This window comes from Arvicanthis niloticus, unplaced genomic scaffold (genome assembly GCF_011762505.2).
Source record: "Arvicanthis niloticus isolate mArvNil1 unplaced genomic scaffold, mArvNil1.pat.X S36, whole genome shotgun sequence".
Lineage (NCBI taxonomy): Eukaryota > Metazoa > Chordata > Mammalia > Rodentia > Muridae > Arvicanthis > Arvicanthis niloticus.
The window spans coordinates 333,014-359,663 of record NW_023044984.1 but is presented as its reverse complement, the minus strand read 5'-3'; the positions used below and the strand labels follow the sequence as shown (position 1 = coordinate 359,663).

Below are 26,650 nucleotides of genomic sequence, written 5' to 3'. Positions count from 1 at the left end.
CCTCTCTCAGGATGATTTTCTGTTCTCTACAGTCTCTGGATGCCCTTCTGAACTCCCTCTCTCTGTATGCCCTTCTGTCTTCTCTCTTTGGATGACCTTCTATTGTCTCCTCTCTCTGTATGGCCTTCATTTCTCTCCTATATCTGGATGCCCTTCTGTCTTCTCCTCCCTGGATGCCCTTCTATCTTCTCTCTCTGGAGGCCCTTCTGTTCTTTCCTCTCTCTGGATGCCCTTCTGTCCTCTCCTGTCTCTGTATGCCCTTCTGTCTTCTCCTCTCTCTGGATGCCCTTCTATCCTCTCCTGTCTCTGTATGCCCTTCTGTCTTCTCCTCCCTCTGGATGACCTTCTGTTGTCTCCTCTCTCTGGATGTCCTTCTGTTCTCTTTTCTCTCCGAATGCCCTTCTGTCCTCTCCTCTCCTCTCTCAATTTCCTTCTGTATTCTCCTCTTTCTGGATGGCCTTCTGATTTCACCTTTCTATGAATGCCCTTCTGTCTTCTCCTCTCTTGATTCCCTTCTGTCCTCTCCTGTCTCTAGATTCTCTTCTGTCCTCTCATCTCTCTGGATGCCCTTCTCTTCTCTTCGCTCTCTGGATGATCTTCTGTTCTCTCATCTCTCTGCATGCCCTTCACTTCTCTCCTCTCAGTGGATGAACTTCTGTTCTCTCATCTCTCTAATTGGCCTTGTGTCCTCTCCTCTCTCAGGATGCGCTTCTGTTCTCTCATCTCTCTGGATGCTCTTGTACCTCTCTTCTCTCTGGATGTGCTTCTTTCCTATTTCTCTCTGGAGGCCTTCTGTCTTCTTCTCTCTCTGAATCCCCTTCTGTTTCTCCTCCCTCTAGATTCTCTTCTGTCCTCTCATCTCTCTGGATGCCCTTCTGTTCTCTTCTCTCTCTGGATGATCTTCTGTCCTCTCATCTCTCTGGATGCCCTTCTGTTCTTTTCTCTCTCTGGATTATCTTCTGTTCTCTCATCTCTCTGAATGTCCTTGTGTCCTCTCCTTTCTCTGGATGCCCATCTGTCTTCTTTTCTCTCTGGATGCCCTTGTGTCTTCTTCTCCCTCGGGATTCCCTTTTCTACTCTCTTCTCACTGGATGCACTTCTGGTCTCCCGTTTCTCTGGGTGCCCTTCTGTCTTCTACTCTCTCTGGATGTCCTTCCGTTTTCTCCATTCTCAGGATGCCCTTCTGTCCATTCCTCTCTCTGGATGCCCATCTGTACTCTCATATCTCTGGTTGCCCTTCTGTCCTCTCCTCTTATTGATGCTCTCATGTTCTATCATCTCACTGGATGCTGTTCTGTTCTCTCCTATCACTGGATGACCTTCTGTCTTCTACTCTCTCCCAATGCCCTTCTCTTCTCTCTCTAGATTTTCTTCTGTCAGCTCATCTCTCTGGATGCCCTTCTGTTCTCTTCTCTCTCTGGATGACATTCTGTTCTGTCCTCTCTCCAGATGTCCTTCTGTCCTCTCCTCTGTCTGGATGGCTTTCTGTCTTCTCCTATGTCTGGATGCTCTTCCATATTCTCCTCTCTGGATGATCTTCTGTTTCCTCCTCTCTATGGATGTCATTTACTCCTCTCCTCTCTCTCGTTGCCCTTCTTTCTTCTCATCTCTGTGGATGCACTTCTGTTCTCTCCTCTGTCTGGATGACCTTCTTTCTGCTCCTCTCTCTGGATGTGCTTCTCTTCTCTCCATTCTCTGGATGCTCTTCTGTTCTTTCATCTGTCAGGATGCTCTTATTTTCTCTCTTCTATCTGGATGGGCTTCTGTCCACTCCTCTCTCCGGTAGACCTTCTGTCCTCTCTTATCTCTGAATGCCCATCTGTTCTTTTCTCTCTGGATGCCATTCTGTCTTCTCCTCTCTGTGCTGCCCTCATGTCCTCTTTTCTCTCTGGATGCTCTTCTGTTCTCTCCTCTGTCTATATGCCCTTCTGTTCTCTTCTCTCTCCAGATGCCCTTCTGTCGTGTCCTCTCTCTGGATGCCCTTCTGTCTTCTCTACTCTCTGGATGCCCTTCGGTTCTTTCCACTCTCTGGAGGCCCTTCTGTCCTCTCCTCTCTCTGGATTCCCTTCGGTCTTCTCCTTTCTCTGGATGCCCTTCTGTTCTCTTCTCTCTCTGGATGGTCTTCTGTACTCTCATATCTCTGGATGCCCTTGTGTCATCTCCTTTTTCTGAATGCCCTTCTGTCTTCTCTTCTTTCTGGATGCCCTTGTGTCCTTTCCTCCCTCTGGATGCCCTTCTGTACTCTTCTCTCTCTGGAAGCCCTTCTGGTCTCTCCTTTCTCTGGATGCCCTTCTGTCTTCTCTTCTCTCTGGATTCCCTTCTGTCCTCTTATCTCTCTCTTTGCCCTTCTGTTCTCTTCTCACTATAGATGCTCTTCTGTAATCTCATCTCTCTGGATGCCCTTCTGTTCTCTCCTCTGTCTGGATGCCCTTCTGTCTTCTCCTCTCTCTGGATGCCCTTCTGTTCTCTCCTCTAACTAGATGCCTTTCAGTCTTCCCCTCTCTCTGGATGCTCTTCTGTTCTCTAGTCTCTCTGAATGCCGTCATTTACTCTCTTCTATCTTGATGCCCTTCTGTCTGCTCCTCTCTCCAGATGCATTTCTGTCCCCTCCTATCTCTGGATGCCCTTCTGTCTTCTCCTCTCTCTGGATGCCCTTCTGTTCTCTCCTCTCTCTTAATGCCTTTCTTTCCTCTCTTCTCTATGGATGGCCTTTGTCCTCTCCTCTATCGGGATGCCATTATGTCTACTCCTGTCTCAGGATGCCCTCTATCCTATCCTCTCTCTGAATGCTCTTCTGTTCTCTCCACTCTCCAGATGGCCATCTGTCCTCTCCTCTCCCTGGATTCCCTTCTGTCCTCTAATATCTCTCGTTGCCCTTCTGTTCTCTTCTCTCTATGGATGCACCCTGTTCTCTCCTCTCTCTGGATGCCCTTCTTTTCTCTACTCTCTCTAGATTTTCTCTTGTCCTCTCATCTCTCTGGATCCCTTTCTGTTCTCTCCTCTCTCTGGATGATGTTTTGTTTCCTCCTCTCTCTGGGTGCCTTTCTGTTCTATCATTGTCTGGATGTTTTTCTGTCTTCTCCTCTCTCTGTATGCCGGTCTGCACTCTCCTCTCTCTCGATGCCCTTCTGTCTTCTCCTCTCTGTAAATGAACTTCTGTTCTCTCCTCTTTCTGAGTGCCCTTCTTTCTTCTCCTCTCTCTTGATGCTCTTCGGTTTTCTCCAGTCTCAAGATGCACTTCTGTCCTCCCTCTCTCCAGATGCCTTTCTCTTCTCTCCTCTCTCCAAATGCCCTTCTGTCCTCTTCTCTCTCTGTATGCCCATCTGTCTTCTCTTCTCTCTGGATGCCATTCTGTTCTCTCCTCTCACTGGATGCCTTTCAGTCTTCTCCCCTCTATTAATGCCCTTCTGTACTCTCTTCTCTCTGGACGCCCTCATGTACTCATTTCTATCTGGATGCTGTTCATTCCGCACCTCTCTCCGGATGCCCTTTTGTCCTCTCCTCTCTCTGGATGCCCTTCTGGTCTCTCATATCTCTGGTTGCCCTTCTGTCCTCACCTCTTTATGGATGCTCTCATGTTCTCTCATCTCTCTGGATGCCCTTCTGTCTTCTACTCTCTCTGGATTCCCTTCTGTTCTCTTCTCTCTCTTGATTTTCTTCTGTCTTCTCATCTCTCTGGATGCCCTTCTCTTCTCTTCTCTCTCTGGATGATCTTCTGTTCTCTCCTCTCTCCGGATGCCCTTCTGTTTTCTCCTCTCTTTGGATGTCCTTCTGTCCTCTCCTCTGTCTGGATGCCATTCTGTCTTCTCCAATGTCTGGATGCCCTTCCTTCTTCTCCTCTTTCTGGATGATCTTCTGTTTCCTCCTCCTTATGGATGCTGTTCGGTTCTCTCCTCTCTCTCAATGTCCTTCTGTCTTCTCATCTCTGTGGATGTGCTTCTGTTCTCTCCTCTGTCTGGATGACCTTCTTTCTGCTCCTCTCTCTGGATGCGCTTCTCTTCTCTCCATTCTCTGGATGCCCTTCTGTTCTTTTGTCTGTCTGGATGCCCTTATTCTCTCTCTTCTATCTGGATGTCCTTCTGTCCACTCCTCTGTCCGGTAGCCCTTCTGTCCTCTCCTATATCTGAATGCCCTTCTGTTCTCTTCTCTCTGGATGCCCTTCTCTCTTCTCCTCTCTGTCGTTCCCTTATGTCCTCTTTTCTCTCTGGATGCTCTTCTGTTCTCTCCTCTCTATATATGCCCTTCTGTTCTCTCCTCTCTCCAGATGCCCTTCTGTTCTCTCTGCTCTGTGGATGCCCTTCAGTTCTCTCCACTCTCTGGATGGCCTTCTGTCTTCTTCTCTCTCTGGATGACCTTCTGTTCTCTCCTTTCTCTATATGCCCTTCTGTCCTCTGTTCTCTCTGGATTCCTTTCTGTCCTCTTATCTCTCTCTTTGGCCTTCTGTCCTCTTCTCACTATAAATGCTCTTCTGAACTCTCATAACTCTGGATGCCCTTCTGTCTTCTCCTCTCTCTGGATGCCCTTTTGTTCTCTCCTCTCACTAGATGCCTTTCACTCTTCTCCTCTCTTTGGATGCCCTTCTGTTCTCTCGTCTCTCTGGACGCAATCATTTACTCTCTTCAATCTTGATGCCCTTCTGTCTGCTCCACTCTCCGGATGCCCTTCTGTACACTCCTATCTCTGGATGCCCTTCTGTTCTCTCCTCTCTCTGGATGCTCTTCTGTCCTCTCCTCTCTCTTGATGCCCTTTATCCTCTCCTCTCTCGGGATGCCCTTATGTCTTCTCCTGTCTCAGGATGCCATCTGTCCTATCCTCTCTCTGGATGCTCTTCTCTTCTCTCCTCTCTCCAGATGCCCTTCTGTCCTCTCCTCTCCCTGGATTCCCTTCTGTCCTCTCATATCTCTGGTTGCCCTTCTGTTCTCTTCTCTCTATAGATGCTCTCTGTTCTCTCCTCTCTCTGGATGCCCTTCTTTTCTCTACTCTCTCTAGATTTTCTTCTGTCCTCTCATCTCTCTGGATCCCATTCTATTCTCTCTTCTCTCTGGATGATCTTCTGTTTCCTCCTCTCTCTGGAAGCCCTTCTGTTCTATCATCATCTGGATGTTTTTCTGTCTTCTCCTCTCTCTGTATGCCATTCTGTCCTCTCCTCTCTCTCAATGCCCTTCTGTCTTCTCCTCTCTGTAAATGCCCTTCTCTTCACCCCTCTTTTTTAGTGACCTTCTTTCTGCTCCTCTCTCTGTATGTTCTTCAGTTCTCTCCAGTCTCAAATACACTTCTCTCCTCCCTCTCCCCGGATACCCTTCTCTTCTCTCCTCTCTCCAGATGCCCTTCTTTCCTCTCTTCTCTCTGTATGCCCTTCTGTCTTCTCATTTCTCTGGATGCTCTTCTGTTCTCTCCTCTCACTTGATGTCTTTCAGTCTTCTCCTCTCTCTGGATGCCCTTCTCTTCTCTCTTCTCTCTGGACGCCCTCATTTACTCTCTTCTATCTGGATGCCATTCTGTCCACTCCTCTCTCCAGATGCCCTACTGTCCTCTCCTCTTTCTGGATGCCCTTCTGTACACTCATATCTTTGGTTGCCCTTCTGTCCTCTTCTATTTATGGATGCTCTCATGTTCTCTCATCTCTCTGGATGCTCTTGTGTTCCCTCCTATCTCTGGATGCCCTTCTGTCTTCTACTCTCCCCCCATGCCCTTCTGTTCTCTTCTCTCTCTAGATTTTCTTCTGTCCTCTCATCTCTCTTGATGCCCTTCTCTTGTCTTCTCTCTCTGGATGATCTTCTGTTCTCTCCTCTTTCCAGATGCCCTTCTGTTCTCTCCTCTCACTAGATGCCTCTCAGTCTTCTCCTCTCTCTGAATGCCCTTCTATTCTTTCGTCTCTCTGGACGCCCTAATTTACTCTCTTCTATCTTGATGCCCTTCTTTCCGCTCCTCTCTCTGGATGCCCTTCTGTCCTCTCCTATCTCTGGATGCCCTTCTGTCTTCTCCTCTCTCCAGATGCTCTTCTGTCCTCTCCTCTCTCTGGATTCACTTTGTCTTCTCCTCTCTCGGGATGCCCTTATGTCTTCTCCTGTCTCAGGATGCCCTCTGTTCTATCCTCTCTCTGGATGATCTTCTGTTCTCTCCTTTCTCCAGATGCCCTTTTGTCCTCTCCTCTTTATGGATTCCCTTCTGTCCTCTCCTATCTCTGGTTGCCCTTCTCTTCTCTTTTCTCTCTGGATGATCTTCTGTTCTCTCCTCTCTTCGGAGGCTTTTATGTTTTCTCCTCTCTCCGGGTTTCCTTCTGTCTTCCCCTCTGTCTGGATGCCATTCTGTCTTCTCCTATGTCTGGATGCCCTTCCGTCTTCTCCTCTCTCTCGATGATCTTCTTTTTCCTTCTCCCTATGGTTGCCGTTCAGTCCTCTCCTCTCTCTCGATGCCCTTCTGTCTTCTCATCTCTGTGGATGTGCTTCTGTTCTCTCCTATGTCTGGATGACCTTCTTTCTGTTCCTCTCTCTGGATGCGCTTGTCTTCTCTCCGTTTTCTGGATTCTCTTCTGTTCTTTCTGTTGGGATGCCCTTATTTTCTCTCTTCTATCTGGATATCCTTCACTCCACTCTTCTCTCTGGTAGCCCTTCTGTCCTCTCCTATATCTGAATGTCCTTCTGTTCTCTTCTATATGGATGTCCTTCTGTCTTCTCCTCTTTGTGGTTCCCTTATGTCCTCTTTTCTCTCTGGATGCTCTTCTGTTCTCTCCTCTCTCTATATGCCCTTCTATTCTCTCATCTCTCCAGATGCCCTTCTCTTCTCTTCGCTCTCTGGATACCCTTCAGATGCCCTTCTGTTCTCTCCTCTCTCCGGAAGCTTTTCTGTCCTCTCCTCTCTCTGAATGCCCTTCTGTCCTCTCCTCTCTCTGTATTACCTTCTGTTCTTTCCTCTCTCTGGATGCCCTTCTGTCTTCTCCTCAATCTAATTGCCCTTCTGTCTTTTCCTCTCTCTGGAGGCCCTTCTGTTCTCTTCTTGCTCTCGATGTGTTTCTGTCCTCTCCTCTCTCTGATGCCCTTCTATATTCTCGTCTCTCTGGATGCCTTTCTGTCTTCTGCTCTTCTGGATGGCCTTCTGGTATCTCCTCTCTCTGGATACCTTCTATCCTCTCCTTTTTCTGTTCCCATTCTGTCCTCTATCTCTCTGGATGCCCTTATGTTCTCTCCTCACTCCAGATGCCCTTCTGGTATATAATCTCTCTTGATGCCCTTCTGTCTTCTCTCTCTGAATGCCCTTTTGTTCTCTCCTCTCTCTGGATGCTCTTCTGTCATCTTCTCTCTCTGGATGCCCTTCTGTCTTCTTCTCTCTCTGGATGCCCTATGGTTCTCTCCTCTCTGTGGATGCCCTTCTGTCCTCTCATATCTCTGGATGCCCTTCTGTCTTGTCCTCTCTCTGGATGCCCTTCTGTAATCTCCTCTCTCTTGATGCGCTTCTGTTCTCTCCTCATTCTGGATGCCTTTCTGTCTTCTCCTCACTCTAAATGCCCTTCTGTTTTCTTCTCTCTCCGGATGCCATTCGGACCTCTCATCTCTGAATGTCCCTCAGTATTCTTCTCTTTCTGGATGCACTTCTGTGCTCTCCTCACTCTGGATTCCCTTCTGTCCTCTCCTCTCTCTGATGCCCTTCTGTATTATACTCTCCCTGCATTCCCCTCTGTCTTCTTCTCTTTCTGGATGCTCTTCTGTTCTCTCCTATTTCTGGATGACCTTCATTCCTCTCCATTGTCTGGATGAACTTCTTTCTTCTTCCTCGGGATGCCCTTCTGTTCTCTCCTCTCTCGGGATACCCTTTTGTCTTCCCTTTTTGCTTGAGGACCTTCTGTCCTCTCCTCCCTTTGGATGACCTTCTGTCTTCAACTCTCTATGGATGCTATTCTGTTCTCTTCTCTTTCTTGAGGCCCTTCTCTTCTTTCCTCTCCCAGATGCCTTCTGTCTTCTCCTCTCTCTGGATGCCCTAAGATTCTCTCCTCTCTGTGGATGCCCTTCTGTCTTCTCCTATCTCTGGATGCTCTTCTGTTCTCTCCTCTAACTGGATTCCCTTCTATTTTCTCCTTTCTCCAGATGCCCTTCTGTTTTCTCCTCTCTCTGGATGCCCTTCTGTTCTTTCCACTCTCTGAATGCCCTTTTATTCTCTCCTCTCTCAGGATGCCCATTTGTCCTCTCCTTTTTCTGGATGAATTTATGTTCTCTCCTCTCTCCAGATGCCCTTCTGTTCTCTCCTCACTCAGGAAGCTTTTCTGTCCTCTCCTCTCTATGGATGCCCTTCTGTCCTCTCCTCTCTCTGTATTACCTTCTGTTCTCTCTTCTCTCTGGATGCCCTTCTGCCTTCTCCTCTTTCTGGATGCCCTTCTGTCCTCTCCTCTCTCTGGATGCCCTTCTGTCTTCTTCTCAGTCTGGATGCTCTTCTGTCCTCTCCTCTCTCTGGATGCCCTTCTGTTCTTTCCACTCTCTGAGTGACCATTTTTCTCTCCTCTCTCTGGATGCTCTTTGGTGTTCTCCTCTCTCTGGATTTCTTTGTTCTCTCCCCTACATGAATGCCCTTCTGTCTTTACTCTCTCTGGATCACCTTCTGTTCTCTCCTCTCTCCGGATGCCCTTCTGTCCTCTCTTCTTTCTGGATATCCTTGTGTTTTCTTCTCTCTCTTGATGCCCTTCTGTTCTCTCCTCTCTCTAGATTCCCTTCTGTGCTTTCATCTCTCTGGATGCCATTCTGTTTTCTTCTCTCACTGGATATGCTTTTGTTCACTCATCTCACTGGAAGCCATAGGGTACTCTCATATCTATGGATGCCCATTGTCTTCTCCTTTTTCTGGATTTTCTTCTGTCTTCTCCTCTCTCTGGATACCCTTTGTCTTCTCTCTCTGGATGCCATTCTGTTCTCTTCTCGCTCTCGATGCCTTTCTGTCCTCTCCTCTCTCTGATGAACTTCTATATTCTCCTATTCTGGATTCCCTTCTGTTTTCTGCTCTTTCTGGATGCACATCTGGCCTCTCCTCCCTCTGGATGCCTTCTTTCCTCTTCTCTCTCTGGATGCCCTTCTGTCTTCTCTTTGGATGCCCTTCTGTCTTTCCATCTCTCTGGATGCCCTTATGTTTTTCCTCTCTATGGATGCCCTTCTGGCCTCTCCTCTCTCTGTATGCCCATCTGTACTCTTCTCTCTCTGGATGCCCTTCTGTCTTCTCCTATCTCCGGATGCCCTTCTGTTCTCTTTTCTCTCTGGATGCCCTTCTGTTCCCTCCTCATTCCGGATGCATTTCTGTCCTTCCCTCTCTCTGGATGCCCTTCTGTCTTCTCCTCTCTCTGGATGCCCTTCGGTCCTCTCCTCTTTCTGGATGCCTTTGGTTCTCTCCTCTGTATGAATGTCTTTCCTCCCTCTGGATCCCCTTCTGTTCTCTCCTCTCTCTGGATGCCCTTCAGATCTATCATCTCTCCAGATGCCCTTCTGTCATCTCCTATCTCTTGATGTTTTTCTGTTTTCTTCTCTTTCTGGATGCCCTTATGTTCTCTCCTCTCTCCGACGCCTTTCTTTTCTGTGCTCTCTCCAGATGCCCTTGTCTCCTCTCCTCTCTCTGGATGATTCTGTCCTCTCCTCTCTCTGATGCCCTTCTGTATTCTCCTCTCCCTGGATGCCCTTCTGTCTTCTGCTATTTCTGGATGCCCTTCTGGTCTCTACTCTCTCTGGATGCCTTCTGTCCTCTCCTCTTTCTGGATGTCCTTCTTCTTCTCCTCTCTCTGAATGCCCTTCTGTCTCTCTCTCTCTCTCTCTCTCTCTCTCTCTCTCTCTCTCTCTCTCTGAATGCCTCTCTCTCTCTCTCTCTCTCTCTCTCTCTCTCTCTCTCTCTCTCTCTGGATGCCCTTCTGTTTTTCCTCTCTCTGGATGCCCTTCTATCCTCTCCTCTCTCAGGAAACCCATCTGTACTCTACTCTTTCTGGGTACCCATTTGTCTTCTCCTCTCTCCGGATGCCCTTTTGTCCACTCCTCTCTCTGGAAGCCCTTCTGGTTTCTCCTCTTTCTAGATGCCCTTCTGTCCTCTCCTCTCTCTAGATGCTTCTCTGTATTCTCCTCAATCTGGAAGCCCTTCTGTCCTCTCCTCTCACTGGATGCTCTTCTGTTCTTTCCTCTCTCTGGATGCCCTTCTGTTCTTTCCTCACTCCGAATGCACTTCTGTCCTTCCCTCTTTCTGTATGCCCTTCTGTCTTCTCCTCTCTCTGGATGCCGTACAGTTCTCTCCTCTCTGTGGATACCCTTATGTCCTCTCCTATTTCTGGATGCCCTTCTATTCTCCCCTCTCACTGGATTCACTTCTACTTTCTCCTTTCTCCGGATGACCTTGTGTCCTCTCCACTCTCTGGATGCCTTCTGTCTTCTCTTCTCTCTTGATGCCCTTCTGTCTTCTCCTCTCTCTGGATGCCCTTTTATTCTCTTCTCTCTGGATGCTCTTCTGTCATCTCCTATCTCTGGATTCCCTTCTGTTTTCTACTCTCTCTGGATGCCCTTCTGTTCTCTCCTCTCTCTGGATGCCTTTCTGTCTTCTCATCTTGATGGATGCCCTTCTGTTCTCTTCTCTCAATGGTTGATCTTCTGTTCTCTCATTTCTCTACCCTCCCTTGTGTTCTCTCCTCTCCTTGGATGGGATTCTGTTCTCTCCTCTCTCCCGATGCTCTTCTGTTATCCCCTCTCTGTGGATGCCTTTCTTTTCTCTTCTCTCTGGATGCCCTTCTGTCTTCTCCGATATCTGGATGCCCTTTTGTTCTCTCCTCTCTCTGGATGATTTTCTGTCCTCTCCTCTCATTTTATTCCCTTCAATTCTCTCCACTATCTGGATGCCCTTCTGTTCTCACCTCTCTTTGGATGCCCGACTTTCCTCTCCTCTATCTGGATGCCCTTATGTCTTCTACTCTCTCTGGATGCCCTTTGGTCTCTCCTCTCTCTGGATGCCTTTCTGTACTTTCCTCTCTCTGGATGCTCTTCTGTCTTCTCATCTCTCTTGATGCCCTTCTGTTCTCTTCTCTTTGGATGCCCTTCTGTTGTCTCCTCTCTCTGAATGCCCTTCTGTCTTCTCCTGTCTCTTCATGCACTTCTGTTCTTTCCTCTCTCTGGTTGCCCTTCTGTCCTCTCCTCTTTCTTGATGCCCTTCAGTCCTCTCCTGTCTCTGATTGCCCTTCTGTCCTCTCCTCTCTTGGATGCCCTTTTGTCCTCTCCTCTCTCTGGATTCCCTTCTGTCATCAAATCTCTCTGGTTCCCTTTCTGTTCTCTTCTCTCTATGGATGCTCTCCTGTACACTCATCTCTCTGGATGCCCTTCTGTTCTCTCCTCTCTGTGGATGCCCTTCAGTCTTCTCCTCTCTCTGGATGCCCTTCTGTTTTCTCGTCTCTCGGGATGCCCTTATTTTAACTCTTCTATCTGGATGCCCTTCTGTCTGCTCCTCTCTCCGGATGCCCTTCTGTCCTCTCCTATCTATGCAGGCCCTTCTGTTCTCTCCTTTCTCTGGATGCCTTTCTGTCTTCTCCTCTTGATGGATGCCCTACTGGTCTCTGCTCTCTCTAGATTTTCCTCTGTCCTCTCATCTCTCTGAATGCCATTCTATTCTCTTCTATCTCTGGATGATCTTCTGTTCACTCATTTCTCTAATTGCCCTTGTGTTCTCTCCTCTCCTTCATTGCCCTTCTGCCCTCTCATTTCTCCTGATGCTCTTCTTTTCTCCCTTGTACTGTGAATGCCCTTCTGTCCTCTCCTCTCTTTTTATACACTTGTGTTCTCTCCTCTGTCTGGATGGCTTTCTGTTCTCTCCTCCCTCTTGATGCCCTTCTTTCCTCTCCTCTCTCTGGATGCCATTCTGTCTTCTTTCTCTGGATGCACTTCTGGTCTCTTCTCTCTGGATGCCATTCTGTCACTCCTATCTCTGGATGCCCTTCTGTCCTCTCCTCTCTTGGGATGCCCTTCTGTCCTCTTCTCTCTCGGGATGCCTTCTGTCCTCTCTTGGATGCCCTTCTATGCTCTCCTCTCTCTGGATTCCCTTCTGTATTCTAATATCTGGCTGCATTTCTGTTCTCTTCTCTCTATTGATGCTCTCCTGTACTCTCATCTCTCTAGATGCCCTTCTGTTCTATCCTCTCTCTGGATGCCCTTCTGTCTTCTCCTATCACTGAATGCTCTTCTGTCTTCTCCGCTCTCTGGATGCCTTTCTCTTCTCTTCTTTCTCTGGAAGCCCTTCAATCTTCTCCTCTCTCTGGATTCCCTTCTGTTCTCTTGTCTCTCTGAATGCCCTTATTTTGTCTCTACTTTCTGGATGCCCTATGGTCCGCTCCTCTCTCCTGATGCCCTTCTGTCCTCTCCTATCTCTGAATGCCCTTCTGTCTTCTCCTCTCTCTGGGTGCCCTTCTGTTCTCTCCTTTCTCTGAATGCCCTTCTGTTCTCTCCTCTCTCCGGATGTCCTTCTGTTCTCTCCTCTCTCCGGATATCCTTCTGTCCTCAACTCTCTCTGGATGACTTTCTGTCTTCTCCTCTCTCTGTATGCCCTTCTGTTCTGTCCTCTCTCTGGATGTCCTTATGTTCTCTCCTCTCTCGGGATGCCCTTATTTCTTCTCCTTCCTCTGGATGCCCTTCTGTTCTCTTCTCTCAAGATGCCTTTCTTTCCTCTCATCTATCTGGATGCCCGTCTGTCTTCTCCTCTCTCCGGATGCCCTTCTGTTTTCATCTCTCTATTGATGCATTTTGGTGTTCTCCTCTCTCTACATGCCCTTCTGTTCTCTCTTTTCTCTGGATGCCCTTCTGGTCGGTCCTCCCTCTGTATGCCCTTCTGTTTTATCCTCGCTCTGGATGTCCTTCTGTTCTCTCCTTTCTCTGGATGCACTTCTGTCCTCTCATCTCTCTCTGGATTTTTTTCTGTCCTCTCATATCTCTGGTTGCCCTTCTGTTCTCTTCTCTCTATGGATACTCTCCTGTTCTCTCATCTCTCTGGATGTCCTTCAAATTCTCTCCTCCCTCTCTCGATGCCTTTCTGCCTTCTCCTCTTGATGGTTCCCGTTCTGTTCTCTCCTCTCTCTAGATTTTCTTCTGTCTTCTCATCTCTCTGGATGCTATTGTGTTCTCTTCTCTCACTTGATGATCTTCTGTTCTCGCATTTCTCTAATTGCCCTTGTGTCCTCTCCTTTCTTTGGATGCCCTTCTGTTCTCTCCTCTCTCTGGATGCCCTACTTTCCTCTCCTCTCTCTGGATGCCCTTCTGTCTTCTCATCCCTCTGGATTCCCTTTGGTCTCTCCTCTCTCCAGATGCCTTTCTGTAATTTTCTCTCTCTGCATGCCCTTCTGTCCTCTCCTCTTTCTGGATTTCCTTCTGCCCTCTCATATATCTGGTTGCCCTTCTGTTCTCTTCTCTCTATGGATGCTCTCCTGTTCTTTCATCTCTCTGGATGCCCTTCTGTTCCCTCCTATCTCTGGATGCCCTTCTGTCTTCTACTCTCACTGCATGCCCTTATGACTTCTCCGCACTCTGGATGCCTTTTCTTCTCTTCTCTCTGTGGATGCCCTTCAGTCTTCTCTTCTCTCAGGATGCCCTTCTGTTCTATTTTCTCTCGGGATGTCCTTATTGTGTCTCTAATCTCTGGATGCCCTTTGGTCCTCTCCTCTCTCCTGATATCCTTCTCTCCTCTCCTATCTCTGAATGCCCTTCTGTCGTCTCCTCTCTTTGAAGGCCCTTCTGTTCTCTAATCTCTCTGAATGCCTTTATGTCTTCTCATCTTGATGGATGCCCTTCTGTTCTCTCCTCTCTCTAGATTTTCTTCTGTCCTCTCATCTCTCTGGATGCCCTTCCCTTCTCTCACTGGATGATCTTCTGTTCTATCATTTCTATACTTGCCCTTGTGTTCTCTCCTCTCTCTCTCTATGCCCTTCTGTTCTCTCCTTTCTCCAGATGCCCTTCTCTTCTCTTCGCTCTCTGGATGCCCTTCTGTTCTCTTCGCTCTCTGGATGGCCTTCTGTCCTCTCTTCTCTCTCTATGGCCATCTGTCCTCTCCTCACTCTGGATTCCCTTCTGTCCTCTTATCACTCTCTTTGCTCTTCTGTTCTCTTCTCACTGTAGATGCTCTTCAGTACTCTCATATCTCTGGATGCCCTTCAGTTCTCTCCTCTGTCTGGATGTTCTTCTGTCTTCTCCTCTTTCTGGATGCACTTCTGTTCTCTCCTCACACTGGATGCCTTTCAGTCTTCTCCTTTCTCGGGATGCCCTTCTGTTCTCTCGTCTCTCTGGATGCCCTCCTTTACTCTCTTCTATCTTGATGCCCTTCTGTCCGCTTCTCTCTCCGGATGCCCTTCTGTCCTCTCCTATCTCTGGATGCCCTTATGTCTTCTCCTCTCTGTGGTTGCCCTTCTGTTCTCTTTTCTCTCTGGATGCTCTTCTGTCCTCTCCTCTCTCTGGATTCCCTTTGTCTTCTCCTCTCTCGGGATGCCCTTATGTCTTCTCCTGTCTCAGGATGCCCTCTGTCCTATCCTCTCTCTGGATGCTCTTCTGTTCTCTCCTCTCTCCAGATGCCCTTCTGTCCTCTCCTCTTTTTGGATTCTCTTCTGTCCTCTCATATCTCTGTTTGCCCTTCTGTTATCTTCTTACTATGGATGCTCCCTGTTCGCTCCATCTCTGGATGCCCTTCTTTTCTCTACTTTCTCTAGATTTTCTTCTGTCCTCTCATCTCTCTGGATCTTCTTCTGTTCCCTCCTCTCTCTGGATGATCTTCTGTTTCCTCCTCTCTCTGGATGCCCTTCTGTTCTCTCTTCTCTACTGACGCCCTCATTTACTCTCTTCTATCTGGATGCCATTCTGTCCGCTCCTCTCTCCGGATGCCATTCTGTAATCTCCTATCTCTGGATGCCCTTCTATCTTCTCCTCTCTCTGCATGTCCTTCTGTTCTCTCCTCTCTCTGGATGCCCTCCTGTCCTCTCCTTTCTCTGGATGTCCTTTTGTCCTCACCTCTCTCGGGATGCCCTTCTATTCTCTCCTCTCTCTAGATGCCCTTCTGTCCTCTCCTCTGTCTGGATGCCCTTTTCTCCTCTCCTCTCTTGGGATGTCCTTATGTCTTCTCCTGTCTCAGGATGCCCTCTGTCCTATCCTCTCTCTGGATGCTCTTCTCTTCTCTCCTCTCTTCCGATGCCCTTCTGTCCTCTCCTCTCTCTCTGGATTCCCTTCTCTCCTCTCATATCTCCGTTTGTTCTTCTGTTCTCTTCTCTCTACGGATGCTCCCTGTTCACTCCACTCTCTGATGCCCTTCATTTCTCTACTCTCTCTAGATTTTCTTCTGTCCTCTCATCTCTCTAGATCTTCTTCTGTTCTCTCCTCTCTCTGGATGATCTTTTGTTTCATCCTCTCTCTGGATACTCTTCTGTTCTATCTTCGTATAAATGTTTTTCTGTCTTCTCCTCTCTCTGTATACCGTTCTGTCCTCTCCTGTCTCTGGATGCCCTTCTGTTTTCTCCTCTCTTTGAATGACCTTATGTTGTCTCCTATTTTTGAATGACCTTCTTTCTGCTCCTCCTTCTAGATGCTCTACGGTTCTCTCCAGTCTCAAGATGCACTTCTGTCGTCCCTCTCTCCGGATGCTCTTCTATTCTCTCCTCTCTCCAGATGCCCTTCTGTCCTCTCCTCTCTCTGTATGCCCTTCTGTCTTCTCATCTCTCTGGATGCCCTTCTGTTTCTCCTCTCACTGGATGTTCTCTGTCTTCTCCTCTCTCTGGATGCCCTTCTGTCTGCTCCTCTCTCTGATTGCCCTTCTGTCCTCTCCTATAACTGGATGCCCTTCTGTCTTTCCCTCTCTCTGGATGCCCTTCTGATCTCTTCTCTCTCTGAATGCTCTTCTGTTCTCTCATCCCTCTGGATGCCCTTCTGTTCACTCCTATCTCTGGATGCCCTTCTGTCGTCTACTCTCTCTGGAAGCTCTTCTGTTCTCTTCTCTCTCTAGATTTTCTTCTATCCTCTCATCTCTCTCTGCTCCTCTCTCTGAATGCCCTTCTGTCCTCTCCTATAACTGGATTCCCTTCTGTCTTCCCCTCTCTCTGGATGCCCTTCTGTTCTCTTCTGTCTCTGGATCATCTTCTGTGCTCTCCTCTTTCTCGATGCTCTTCTGTCTTCTCTTCTCTCTGGATTCCCTTCTGTTCTCTCTTCTGTCTGGATGACCTTCTTTCTTCTCCTCTCTCTTTATGCGCTACTCTTCTCTTCTCTCTCTGGATGATTTTCTGTTCTCTCCAGTCTCGGAATGCCCTTCTGTCCTCCCTCTCTCTGTATGCCCTTCTGTCTTTTCCTCTCTCTGGATGCACTTCTGTAGTCTCCTGTGTCTGTAGGCCCTTCATTTCTCTCCTCTACCCGAATGCCCTTCTGTCTTCTCCTCTCTCTAGATGCCCTTCTATCTTCTCCTCTCTTTGGAGGCCCTTCTGTTCTTTCCTCTCTCCTGATGCCCTTCTATCCTCTCCTATCTCTGAATGTCCTTCTGTCTTCTCCTATCTCTGGAGGCCCTTCTGTTCTATAATCTTTCCGGATGCCTTTCTGTCTTCTCATCTTGATGGATGCCCTTGTGTTCTCTCCTCTCACTGGATGATCTTCTGTTCTCTAATTTCTCTACTTGCCCTTTTGTTCTCTCCTCTCCTTGGAAGCCCTTCTGTCTTCTCCTCTCGCCCCATGCTCTTCTGTTTTCCCTCTCTGTGGATGCCCTTCTGTCCTCTCCTCTCTTTTTATGCCCTTCTGTTCTGTTCTATCTGTGGATGCCCTTCTGTTCTCTCCTCTCTCTGGATGCCCTTATTTCTTCTCCTCTCTCTGGATGCCCTACTGTTCTCTTCTCTCTGGATGCCATTTTGTCCTCTCCTCTCTTGGATGCCCTTCTATCCTCTCTCTGGATTCCCTTCTGTGTTCTAATCTCTCTGGTTGCCTTTCTGATCTCTTCTCTCTATTGATGCTCTCCTGTCCTCTCATCTCTATGGATGCCCGTCTGTTCTCTCCTCTCTCGGGATGCCCTTCTGTATTCTCCTATCATGGAATGCCCTTCCGTCTTCTCTGCTCTCTGGATGCCTTTCTCTTCTCTCCTCTCTCCGGATATCCTTCTGTCCTCAACACTTTCTGGTTGCCTTTCTGTCTTCTCCTCTCTCTGTATGCCCTTCTGTTCTGTCCTCTCTCTGGATGCCCTTCTGTTCTCTCCTCTCTCCGGATGCCCTTATTTCTTCTCCTCTCTCTGGATGCCCTTCTGTTCTCTTCTCTCTGAATGCCCTTCTGTCCTCTCATCTCTCTGGATGCCCTTCTGTATGCTTCTGTCTCTTGATTTCCTTCTGTCTTCTCCTCTCTCCAGATGCCCTTTTGTCCTCTCCTTTCTTGGGATGTCCTTATGTCTTCTCTTGTCTCAGGATGCCCTCTGTACTATCCTCTCTCTGGATGCTCTTCTCTTCTCTCCTCTCTTCCGATGCCCTTCTGTCCTCTCCTCTCTCTGGATTCCCTTCTGTCCTCTCATATCTCTGATTGCCCTTCTGTTCTCTTCTCTCTACGGATGCTCCCTGTTCACTCCACTCTCTGGATGCCCTTCTTTTCTCTACTCTCTCTAGATTTTCTTCTGTCCTCTCATCTCTCTGGATCTTCTTCTGTTCCCTCCTCTCTCTGAATTATCTTCTGTTTCCTCCTCTCTCTGGATGCCCTTTTGTTCTATCATGTGGGGATTCCTCTGGACGGAGCTTTGGCAGAAGATGTGCGCACGTTATATTGAGTGACACAGGATCATCGCCCGTGACCTGTTGTCCTCAGGGTAAGTTTCATTCCATCCCATAAGAATGGGCCATTCATTGTCGAAGGAGGCATCCTTTATAAAGGACCTCAAACAAAGTCTCAGAGAGAGAGGAATTAGGGTTAAGAAAAAAGATCTTATTGATTTTTTTGTGTTTATTGATGAACAGTGTCCTTGGTTTATGCTTGACGGTCCTGTCATACACCCTAAGAAGTGGCAAAAAGTGGGTCCTGAACTAAATGAAAAAATTAAATGTGAAGGTGATGGTGCAGTTAATCCAACAATTTTTTCATTCTGGGGTATTATTAGGGACGTTATTGAGGATGCAGACAAAGATTCGGGTAAGCACCAGCTCTTCTCGGTTGCAGAATACTGCTTATCACAATCATGTCCTGGCTCTGCTGGTTTCTCCTGCCCGCCATCTCAGGCCTCTGTTCCTTTTACACTTATTGATATGCCTCATGAGTCTCAGCTTCCCTCCTCGTCCGATTCTCCTCATATTTATCCTGATTTGTCGGCTTTGGATTCTTCTCCCCGGCCTCACCTGTGCGCCCTTGTCATAGTTCTGTGCCCATGGCTCCTTTGCCCCCACAATATGTGCCTTTAGCCACTGGCAATCCTTACATCCCTCACTCTCAAACTTCCTACTGTAATCCTGTTCTTCGGAAGCCCCCACCTCTGTGTTCGCCTTCACCAGCTTCTTGGAGTTTCCCCCCACCCCCGCCTCCATCTCCCGCCGCTGTTACCATTGCTGCACAGCATTTGCCCTCTCCCCACCCGACTTGCTTTGTCTCCGCCCTCACCCCTTCAGCTGCGGCTTCAGCGTGCCCTGCCGCCGCCCCTCCAGCTGAAGCTTCAGCGTGCCCTGCCCCGGCCACTCCAGCCCAAACTGCCACTTCTGATTCACAGCCTTTGCATCCTGCCATTACTGCCGTTCCCACGCTAACGCCAGTTCCCTCAGTTTCCACATTGCTCCCTACTTCTGTGGTTTTGCCTTTCCCTGCTACCCTGCCTGTTTTTCTCTCTGAAATAAAAAATCACCTTTCTTCCCAGGTTCATGACTTGGCAGAGATCCTCCACCTTCAGGAGCAAATTTCACAGCTCTCAACCCTTTGTTTTTCCTCTTCTCCTGCGCAGGGCTCTCAATGTTTGGTTTTCCCTGTCACTCGGTCTCAAGGTATCCCTCCCCAGACCCCCGCAGCTCCTGATTCTAGCTCCTCACAGACCCCACCGCTCCCTCCCTCTTCCTGGTCTAGTACTCAGTGTTCACACAGTCACACGCCTGCAGCTCCTTCTTCTTCTTTGCGACCCGTGCCCCCTTCCTCTTCACGTTCCTCTCATAAACCTTCTCAGCCTTCCTGCTCCCAATTGGGGACCGAGGCTAAGACTTCTGGAGATGAGGATGACACAGAGCCAGAGGATGGAAGTGGGGATGAGGTTGGAGCTGGGACAGAAGCTGTAAATGTGGACCCTGCGGAGATTCCTACATTCTATAAAAAACTCCGCTTTAAGCAGTTAGAAAAATTAAATTCGGCTGTCAGGAATTATGGGCCCAATGCTCCCTTCACTCTTTCCCTTTTTGAAAGCCTTGGGGCAGGTGGCTATTTAACACCCAATGAGTAGTTGACAGTTGCCCAGGCCGTATTAACTCGGGGACAATTTCTCTCCTGGCAGGCTGATTGTGCAAGTCGATCTTTCAAGTTTATGCTCGCCCTCCAATAAATGGACACTTGACAAACTCCTAGGTTGAGGGAAATATGCCTCTAACCAAATACAGCAAAAATTTTCTCTGGGTCTCTTGGCTCAGTCTTCCTCAGCAGCTATGGGTGCCTGGAGAGCCATTCCCATGAAAGGCTTCGTCCTTTCCCTATTGACTAAGATCATTCAGGGCAATCGGGAAAAATTTCCAGAATTTGTTGCCCACCTCCTGGAGGCAGTTGAGACGTCCTTGGGGCCTGGCCAAGGAGACAATAAACTTCTTCAGCAGCTTGCTTATGAAAATGCTGATTCTGCCTGTAGGGCTGCCCTTCAAGGGAAATATAAAAATAGGGATTTGGATGAGATGATTCGTATTTGCAAGGATGTAGATCCCTTTGCCCAGAGGGTCTCACAAGCCATCAATCTGGCTGTGGGAGCAGCCACTTCAGCCACTAATAGTGGGGCAAATGTATCCACCTGTTTTAGATGTGGTCAACTGGGTCATTTTGCTAAACAGTGCCCTCAGGGTAAACCCATGGCTCAGCCCCCACCTCAATGGAGGGGGGAGCATTCACTTCCAACGACCCTTTGCCCTCGCTGCAGGCAAGGCAAACATTGGGCTACTGCCTGCCATTCCAAAACTGATATTTTGGGCAATAGCCTCCCTCCCCTTCAGGGAAACAGGATGCAGGGCCAGCCTCGGGCCCCTCAGCCAGCCTCCTCCCTGCTGGCCTCGGGGAACAGCCAGGCAGGGCCACATCAAACCTTCCATCAACAGCTCCCAAACCAGCCTCAGCCCTTTGTAGGGCTATGCCAGGGAGTGCAGGATTGGACCTCTGTGCCTCCTCCAATACAATATTAGAAGCTGGAGAAGGAGTTCAGATAATCTCTACTGGTGTCTTTGGGCCTCCCCCACCCCAGACTTATTATCTTATTCTGGGCAGAGCTTCTGCCACACTCCAAGGCATTACCATCTTTCCTTCAATCGTTGATAACGATTACTCTGCAGAAATTAAAGTATTGGCCACTAGCTCCAGAGGGCCCCTTCACATTCGCCAGGGGCAGCGACTTGCACAGGCCCTTCCCCTTCCATTAGACACCTCCACACCCTCTTTGGGCCTGTCCCGGGGTGCTTCCACACCGGGGTCCTCTGATGTCTATTGGGTCCAAAAACTTTCACAAGAGCACCCACAATTAAAACTTAAACTTAATGGCAGAACCTTTGAGGGCATTCTTGACTCAGGAGCCGACTCCACAGTTATTTCACAGGCCTTTTGGCCCTCCTCTTGGCCCTGCCAGCCTTCTTTAACTCACCTTCAGGGCATTGGCCAGTCCAACAACACCCTTCAAAGCTCCCAATTGCTCACTTGGGAGGATCCTGAGGGTAATACTGGACATGTTAGACCATTCATTGTACCTGGCCTCCCTATAAACTTATGGGGTCGAGATATATTGAGTCAAATGGGAGTTCTTATGTTTAGCCCCTCTGCAATTGTTACCCACCAGATGATGGACCAGGGGTTCATCCCTGGACAAGGCTTGGGCAGATGAAACCAAGGGATCCCCACCCCAATTGCAATTACACCTAAGACCTCACGCTCAGGACTAGGTTATGATTCAAATTTTTCCTAAGGACCATTGCTCCTCCTGCACGCCAGGCAGATAAGATCACCTGGAAGTCAGATTCCCCTGTCTGTGTCAACCAATGGTCCCTCCCTCAACACAAACTTTGCGCGGCCATGTAGTTGGTGCAGGAACAATTAGATGCTGGCCGATTTTTCCCTCCGCTTCTCCTTGGAATACACCCATTTTTGTTATACAAAAGAAAGGGGGCAGATGGAGAGTGCTCCAGGACCTCAGAGAAATTAATAAGACTATGGTCCCAATGGGAGCCCTCCAGCCTGGCCTCCCCTCCCCCGTGGCAATACCTAAGGGTTACAATAAAATGGTTATTGATAAGATTGCTTTTTCTGCATCCCCTTACACCCAGAGGAATGTAAACGTTTTGCCTTTAGCCTTCCCGTTGTTAATTGCATTGGGCCATCTCCATGATTTCAGTGGAGAGTCCTACCTCAAGGCATGGCCAATAGTCCCACCCTTTGCCAAAAGTTTGTGGCTCAGGCCATCGATCCTTTTCGCATTAAATACCCTGAGTTATATATTATATGGATATATTATACATTATATGGATGATATTCTTCTGGCTAGCCCTGATGAGACCTCCTTGCTCAGGATGGGCCAGGAGTTGGTAACTGCCCTCCAAGACCTCGGGCTGCAGATTGCCCCCGAGAAGGTCCAGCCACAGCCCCCACATTTATTCTTGTTTTGAGCTTCATCCCTCTGAGGTTCTCTCTCAAAAAATTGAACTTAGAAAAGATTCCTTACAAACACTTAATGATTTTCAACGCCTCTTGGGAGACATAAATTGGCTGCGCCCTTATTTAAAATTAACAACTGGAGAACTTAAGCCTCTATTTGATATTCTTCGAGGAGATTCTGACCCCTCCTCCCCTTGAGCCTTAACCCCTGAGGCCACCTCTGCCCTTAAGCTCATAGAGAAAGCCATTCAACAACAAACTGTTACCTATTATTCTCCAACCTCCCTCTTGTGGCTATTGGTTCTTCCCACTGTGTTTGCCCCCACGGGATTATTGTGGCAGACTAAACCTTTATATTGGCTTCATTTGCCTGCCACCCCTTCTAAAGTGCTACCTGTTTATCCCTCCTTGGTGGCACAGATCATAAGGATGGGAAGAGAGACCTCCCTGAAGCTTTTTTGTAAAGATCCTGACCTTGTCAGCGTTCCCTATGATGCTGCTCAAGTTCGGTGGCTACTTCAGACCTCAGATGATTGGGCTATTAACTGTATTTCATTTCAGGGAAAGATAGATAACCACTGTCCCTCTGACAAACTTGTACAGTTCCTTGAACACCAATCGGTGATTTTCCCTAAAGTGACTAAGAACATTCCCATTCCTCAAGCACCACTGATTTTTACAGATGGATCCTCCTCTGGGGTTGCAGCCTTTAATATAGGTGGACAGGTCTCTAAGTTTCAGACCAAATTTTCCTCAGCACAGTTGGTAGAATTGGTTGCTGTTATTCAAGTCTTTAAGACCTTCCCAGATTGTGCCTTTAATCTTTTTACTGACAGTGCATATGTAGCTCAATCAGTGCCTTTGTTAGAGACCGTTCCCTTTATAAGGCCGTCTACCCACGCTTCCCCCCTGTTTTCTGAGCTTCAAGAAATAATTTTGGCTAGGTCCCATTCATTCTTTGTGGGTCACATATGTGCCCACTCTGGTTTTCCTAGACCCTTAAGTGAAAGAAATGACCTCGTTGATAGGGCCACCCGAGGGTCTCCACTTGTCTTGGCGACCTTGGCCTTGCCTTCTGAACCTATACAACAGGCACAAAAAACCCAACCAATTGCATCATCTAAATGCCCATACCCTCCGACAGATGTTCTCTATTACCAGAGAACAGGCACGCCAGATAATGCGTCAGTGCCAGGGATGTCTCACCCTCCTACCTGAACTACATTTAGGGGTTAACTCTCGTGGCCTTACCCCAGGAGAGATATGGCAAATGGATGTTACTTATTTTGCCCCTTTTGGTAAGCTTAAATATATACATGTTTCTATTGATAGCTTTAGTGGTTTTCTTTGTGCCTCACTACAATCTGGTGAGGCTACCAAAAATGTTATTAGTCATATGATTTCCTGCCTTGCCTTTATGCCCATACCTAAGATACTTGACTGATAACGGCCCTGGGTATACCAGCATCTCCTTTAAACAGTTCTGTGCCCAGCTTAATATTAAACATGTCACTGGTATTCCATATAACCCCCAAGGACAAGGCATTGTAGAAAGGGCACATCAGACCTTAAAGAACATGCTCTTAAAATTACAACATTCAGGGGGCATTTTATACCCACAAAAGGGGAATCATAAAATTTTGTTAAATCATGCACTATTTGTTCTCACTTTTTGACCCTTGATGAAAAAGGAAAGTCTGCAGCAGATAGGTTCTGGCATCCTACTACAGCAGACTCCTATGCCAAAGTCATGTGGAAAGATCCATTGACATATAAGTGGAATGGTCCTGACCCAGTCTTTATCTGGGGGAAGGGACACACGTGCATATATGATTCAAAGGAACAAAACGCCAGATGGCTACCAGAAAGACTGGTAAAGTTGGCTAACTCTCCCCCAGGGATACCCCCTGAGAATGGTTCTTAACTGTGCTTCCTTTCAGAAAGATGTATCCAGTCGCCTTATTTCTCCTAGTCCTTCTGCTCATACTTCAGATTTATCCAACTGTGAGTATTAAATCCGAACACTCCCTATATCATATTTATAACTTTACTTGGGTCATAATAAATCAAGCAGGAGACATTGTTAATTCCAGATCTTCACTTGGAACCCAGCCTTCATGGCCCTCTTTAGAGGTGGATCTTTGTGCTCTTGCCCTGGGAGCCAGTGCAGATTGGGGGACCCCCTCTCATTATTGGCTCCAACGTCAGCCTGTTGATGCACCTAACCCCAATTATGATGGCCACCTTATAGGATGTAATTCCTTTGATAGGAGAGTCTCCTTGGCCAATGATCCATCTGGCCTTTATGTATGCCCTGGGCCTACTCACCGTGGTCGCTCTCAAAATTATAAATGTGGCTATAGCTCTGATAATTATTGTGCATCCTGGGGCTGTGAAACCAGAGGAGATGCATATTGGAGACCCCATTCTTCCTGGGATTATATCACTTTAAGGAGAAAGTTTCTACATACATATTTACAGGATAAACTAGGAATTAAGACCGCCCAACCATTTAGATCCTGGTGTGCATTCAAATGGTGTGTTCCTCTTCTTATATCCTTTACAGATGTAGGAAAGAGTAAAGACTGGACAGGCCAAGGGTATGAATGGTGTCTACGTTTAAGAGAATTCTCGACCTTTTCACTCACCTGCTCAGACCCGGGACTCATTTTTAGAATTAAGCTCCTTAAGAGTATCCCTAATAAAAATGTTGCTGCTGTGGGCCCTAATCCTGCCCTACAGCACCCTCGGCCACTGGCCAAGCCCGTCACCAGGCCTGGAACTATTGCTCCAGCCATTTTATCTCTCCCCACCTCCCCCCAGGTTACCTTATCCCAGCCCACTATACCTGCGGGTCCTCCCAATTCTGCTGACCTTATTATTTCTTTGGCAAATGCCTCCTTTGAAGCTATTCATAATACCAGTGAATATCAATATCGAGAATGTTGGATTTGTTTTTCACCTACTCACCCTTTTTATGAGAGAATAGCTGTTTTTACCCCTCCCTTCTTTTCTGATAATAGCAATTTTTTATTATGGGCCACTTCACCTGAGGGAGGTCTCACTCTTGGTTCCATTTCGGGCATGGGCCTCTGCCTTTTGGGGCCCTCTATGCTTCCCCCCCCCAAGATTTGGTCGCTATTTGCAATCAGATATTGATTTTAAATAATACCTTTTTATATACCATTGCATCCAATGGTACATATTTTGCCTGTGCCACTGGATTGACATTATATATTTCCAATTTTGAATTTTTAAGGACCAGAGATTATTGTGTAGTTGTTACCATTCTTCCTCATTTTCTTATTCATGACTCAGAGTCTTTTCTTAATATTCTAGATCAAGGTCCTTCTCTTAGGAGCAAACGAGAGTTTCTGACAGCCCTTATGTTGTCTGTCATATTAGGAATCAGCGCTGTTGGCGCAGGAATGGGCATTGCTTCTCTAGTCACCTCCAATAATCATTATGCCCATCTTCAGTCTCTCATTGATAAAGATTTAAATAATTTGAGAGAAGGAATACAAGACCTTAAGGACTCTGTGGCTTCTCTTTCCTAGGTGGTGTTACAGAACAGGAGAGGACTTGACCTTGTCTTCCTTAAGGAAGGGGGTCTCTGTGTAGCCCTCAGAGAAGAATGTTGCTTTTACTCTGATAAGACAGGCCTTGTCCAAAATAGCCTGGACAAGGTCAAAAAGAGTTTAGAGGAAAGAAAAGAAGACAGAGAACAACAAGAATCATGGTATCAAAATTGGTTCTCTACTTCACCTTGGCTTACTACCCTATTGCCTAGTTTATTAGGACCTTTTGTTGGTATTTTATTGCTTTTGTCTTTTGGGCCTTTAACCGTCTCACAAGTTTTGTTAAGAACCAGATTGATGCTGCCATTAAGAAGCCGGTTGAAGTTCATTACCATCAACTGAAGACTGAGGGAGATCCAGAAGTGACTCTGCCGGAGACAGGCACAACTGCCATCCCCCTGCACCCCCCCTATGGCCGACCCCTAGATTTCCACACCCTCAAGAAAGGTTCCTGGCATACCTGGCTCTGCCCTCATTTCTCTCACTAGGGAGCCTGGCCTCTTGATCATCCTGACAAAAATTGGCCTTTTCCTTGAACTAAGGCCTGGCTTTGATATGGCCCTCTAATACCGGGGAGTCTTCCATTATGACAATATTACACCCCAAATGACAAATGGCTGATAACCTAGACATTCACACAGGGATTAGGATGGCTGTGAGTTAGCCCAATGATGGGATTATTGTAGGTCCACTTCCCAGGGGCCCACCCAATGCAGCTGGAAAGGAGTGCGTGGTGCTGGGAGTGGGTGCAGCCTACATAGCCTAAGGCAGGGTCCTCACCCTCCTTTCATCCACCTCGGGGTCCCTTGATGTTGCCCATTGTCAATAGCCTAAAGCCTTCGACCATCAACATGACTCGTCTCACATTAATGTCTTGGGGTTATGAACTCGTCTAAGACCTCCCCACAATTTGACCTCCAAATTCTAAACTCATGTAGTTGGGATTGATCACAGGATGCCCTCTTCATCTAAACAGAGAAGGGTAAAATGTCAGAAGCCAGGACCCTTGCCTCTTACCCTCACCCCCTACTTCTCCCCACCTGCACAATGTCTCCTGCAGCTTCATCTCCCTAGCAACCACAAGGTTCTGCTTGATAGTTACAAATAGGTTTTTAGATGTAAAGCAGTATACCGTATCTTTTGAAGTAGGCAGTTGGACCGCCATTGTTTCAGGGCACAGTCCGAGAAGATACTGTACTTTCCCATCACCTGGATCCCTCTTACCCCTCCCTTTGAAAAATGTATTATAAATAAGCACTTGGTGCCCAAATATATGACTCTTGATAAGCA

The 26,650-nt window shown here is 47.8% G+C and overlaps 1 pseudogene; it reads left to right on the top strand.

Moving 5' to 3' along the window:
* LOC117696085 (Y-box-binding protein 3 pseudogene) overlaps positions 1 to 18,712 on the top strand; it is a 73,427-nt pseudogene extending 54,715 nt beyond the window's left edge.
* The last annotated feature ends 7,938 nt before the right edge of the window (positions 18,713 to 26,650 follow it).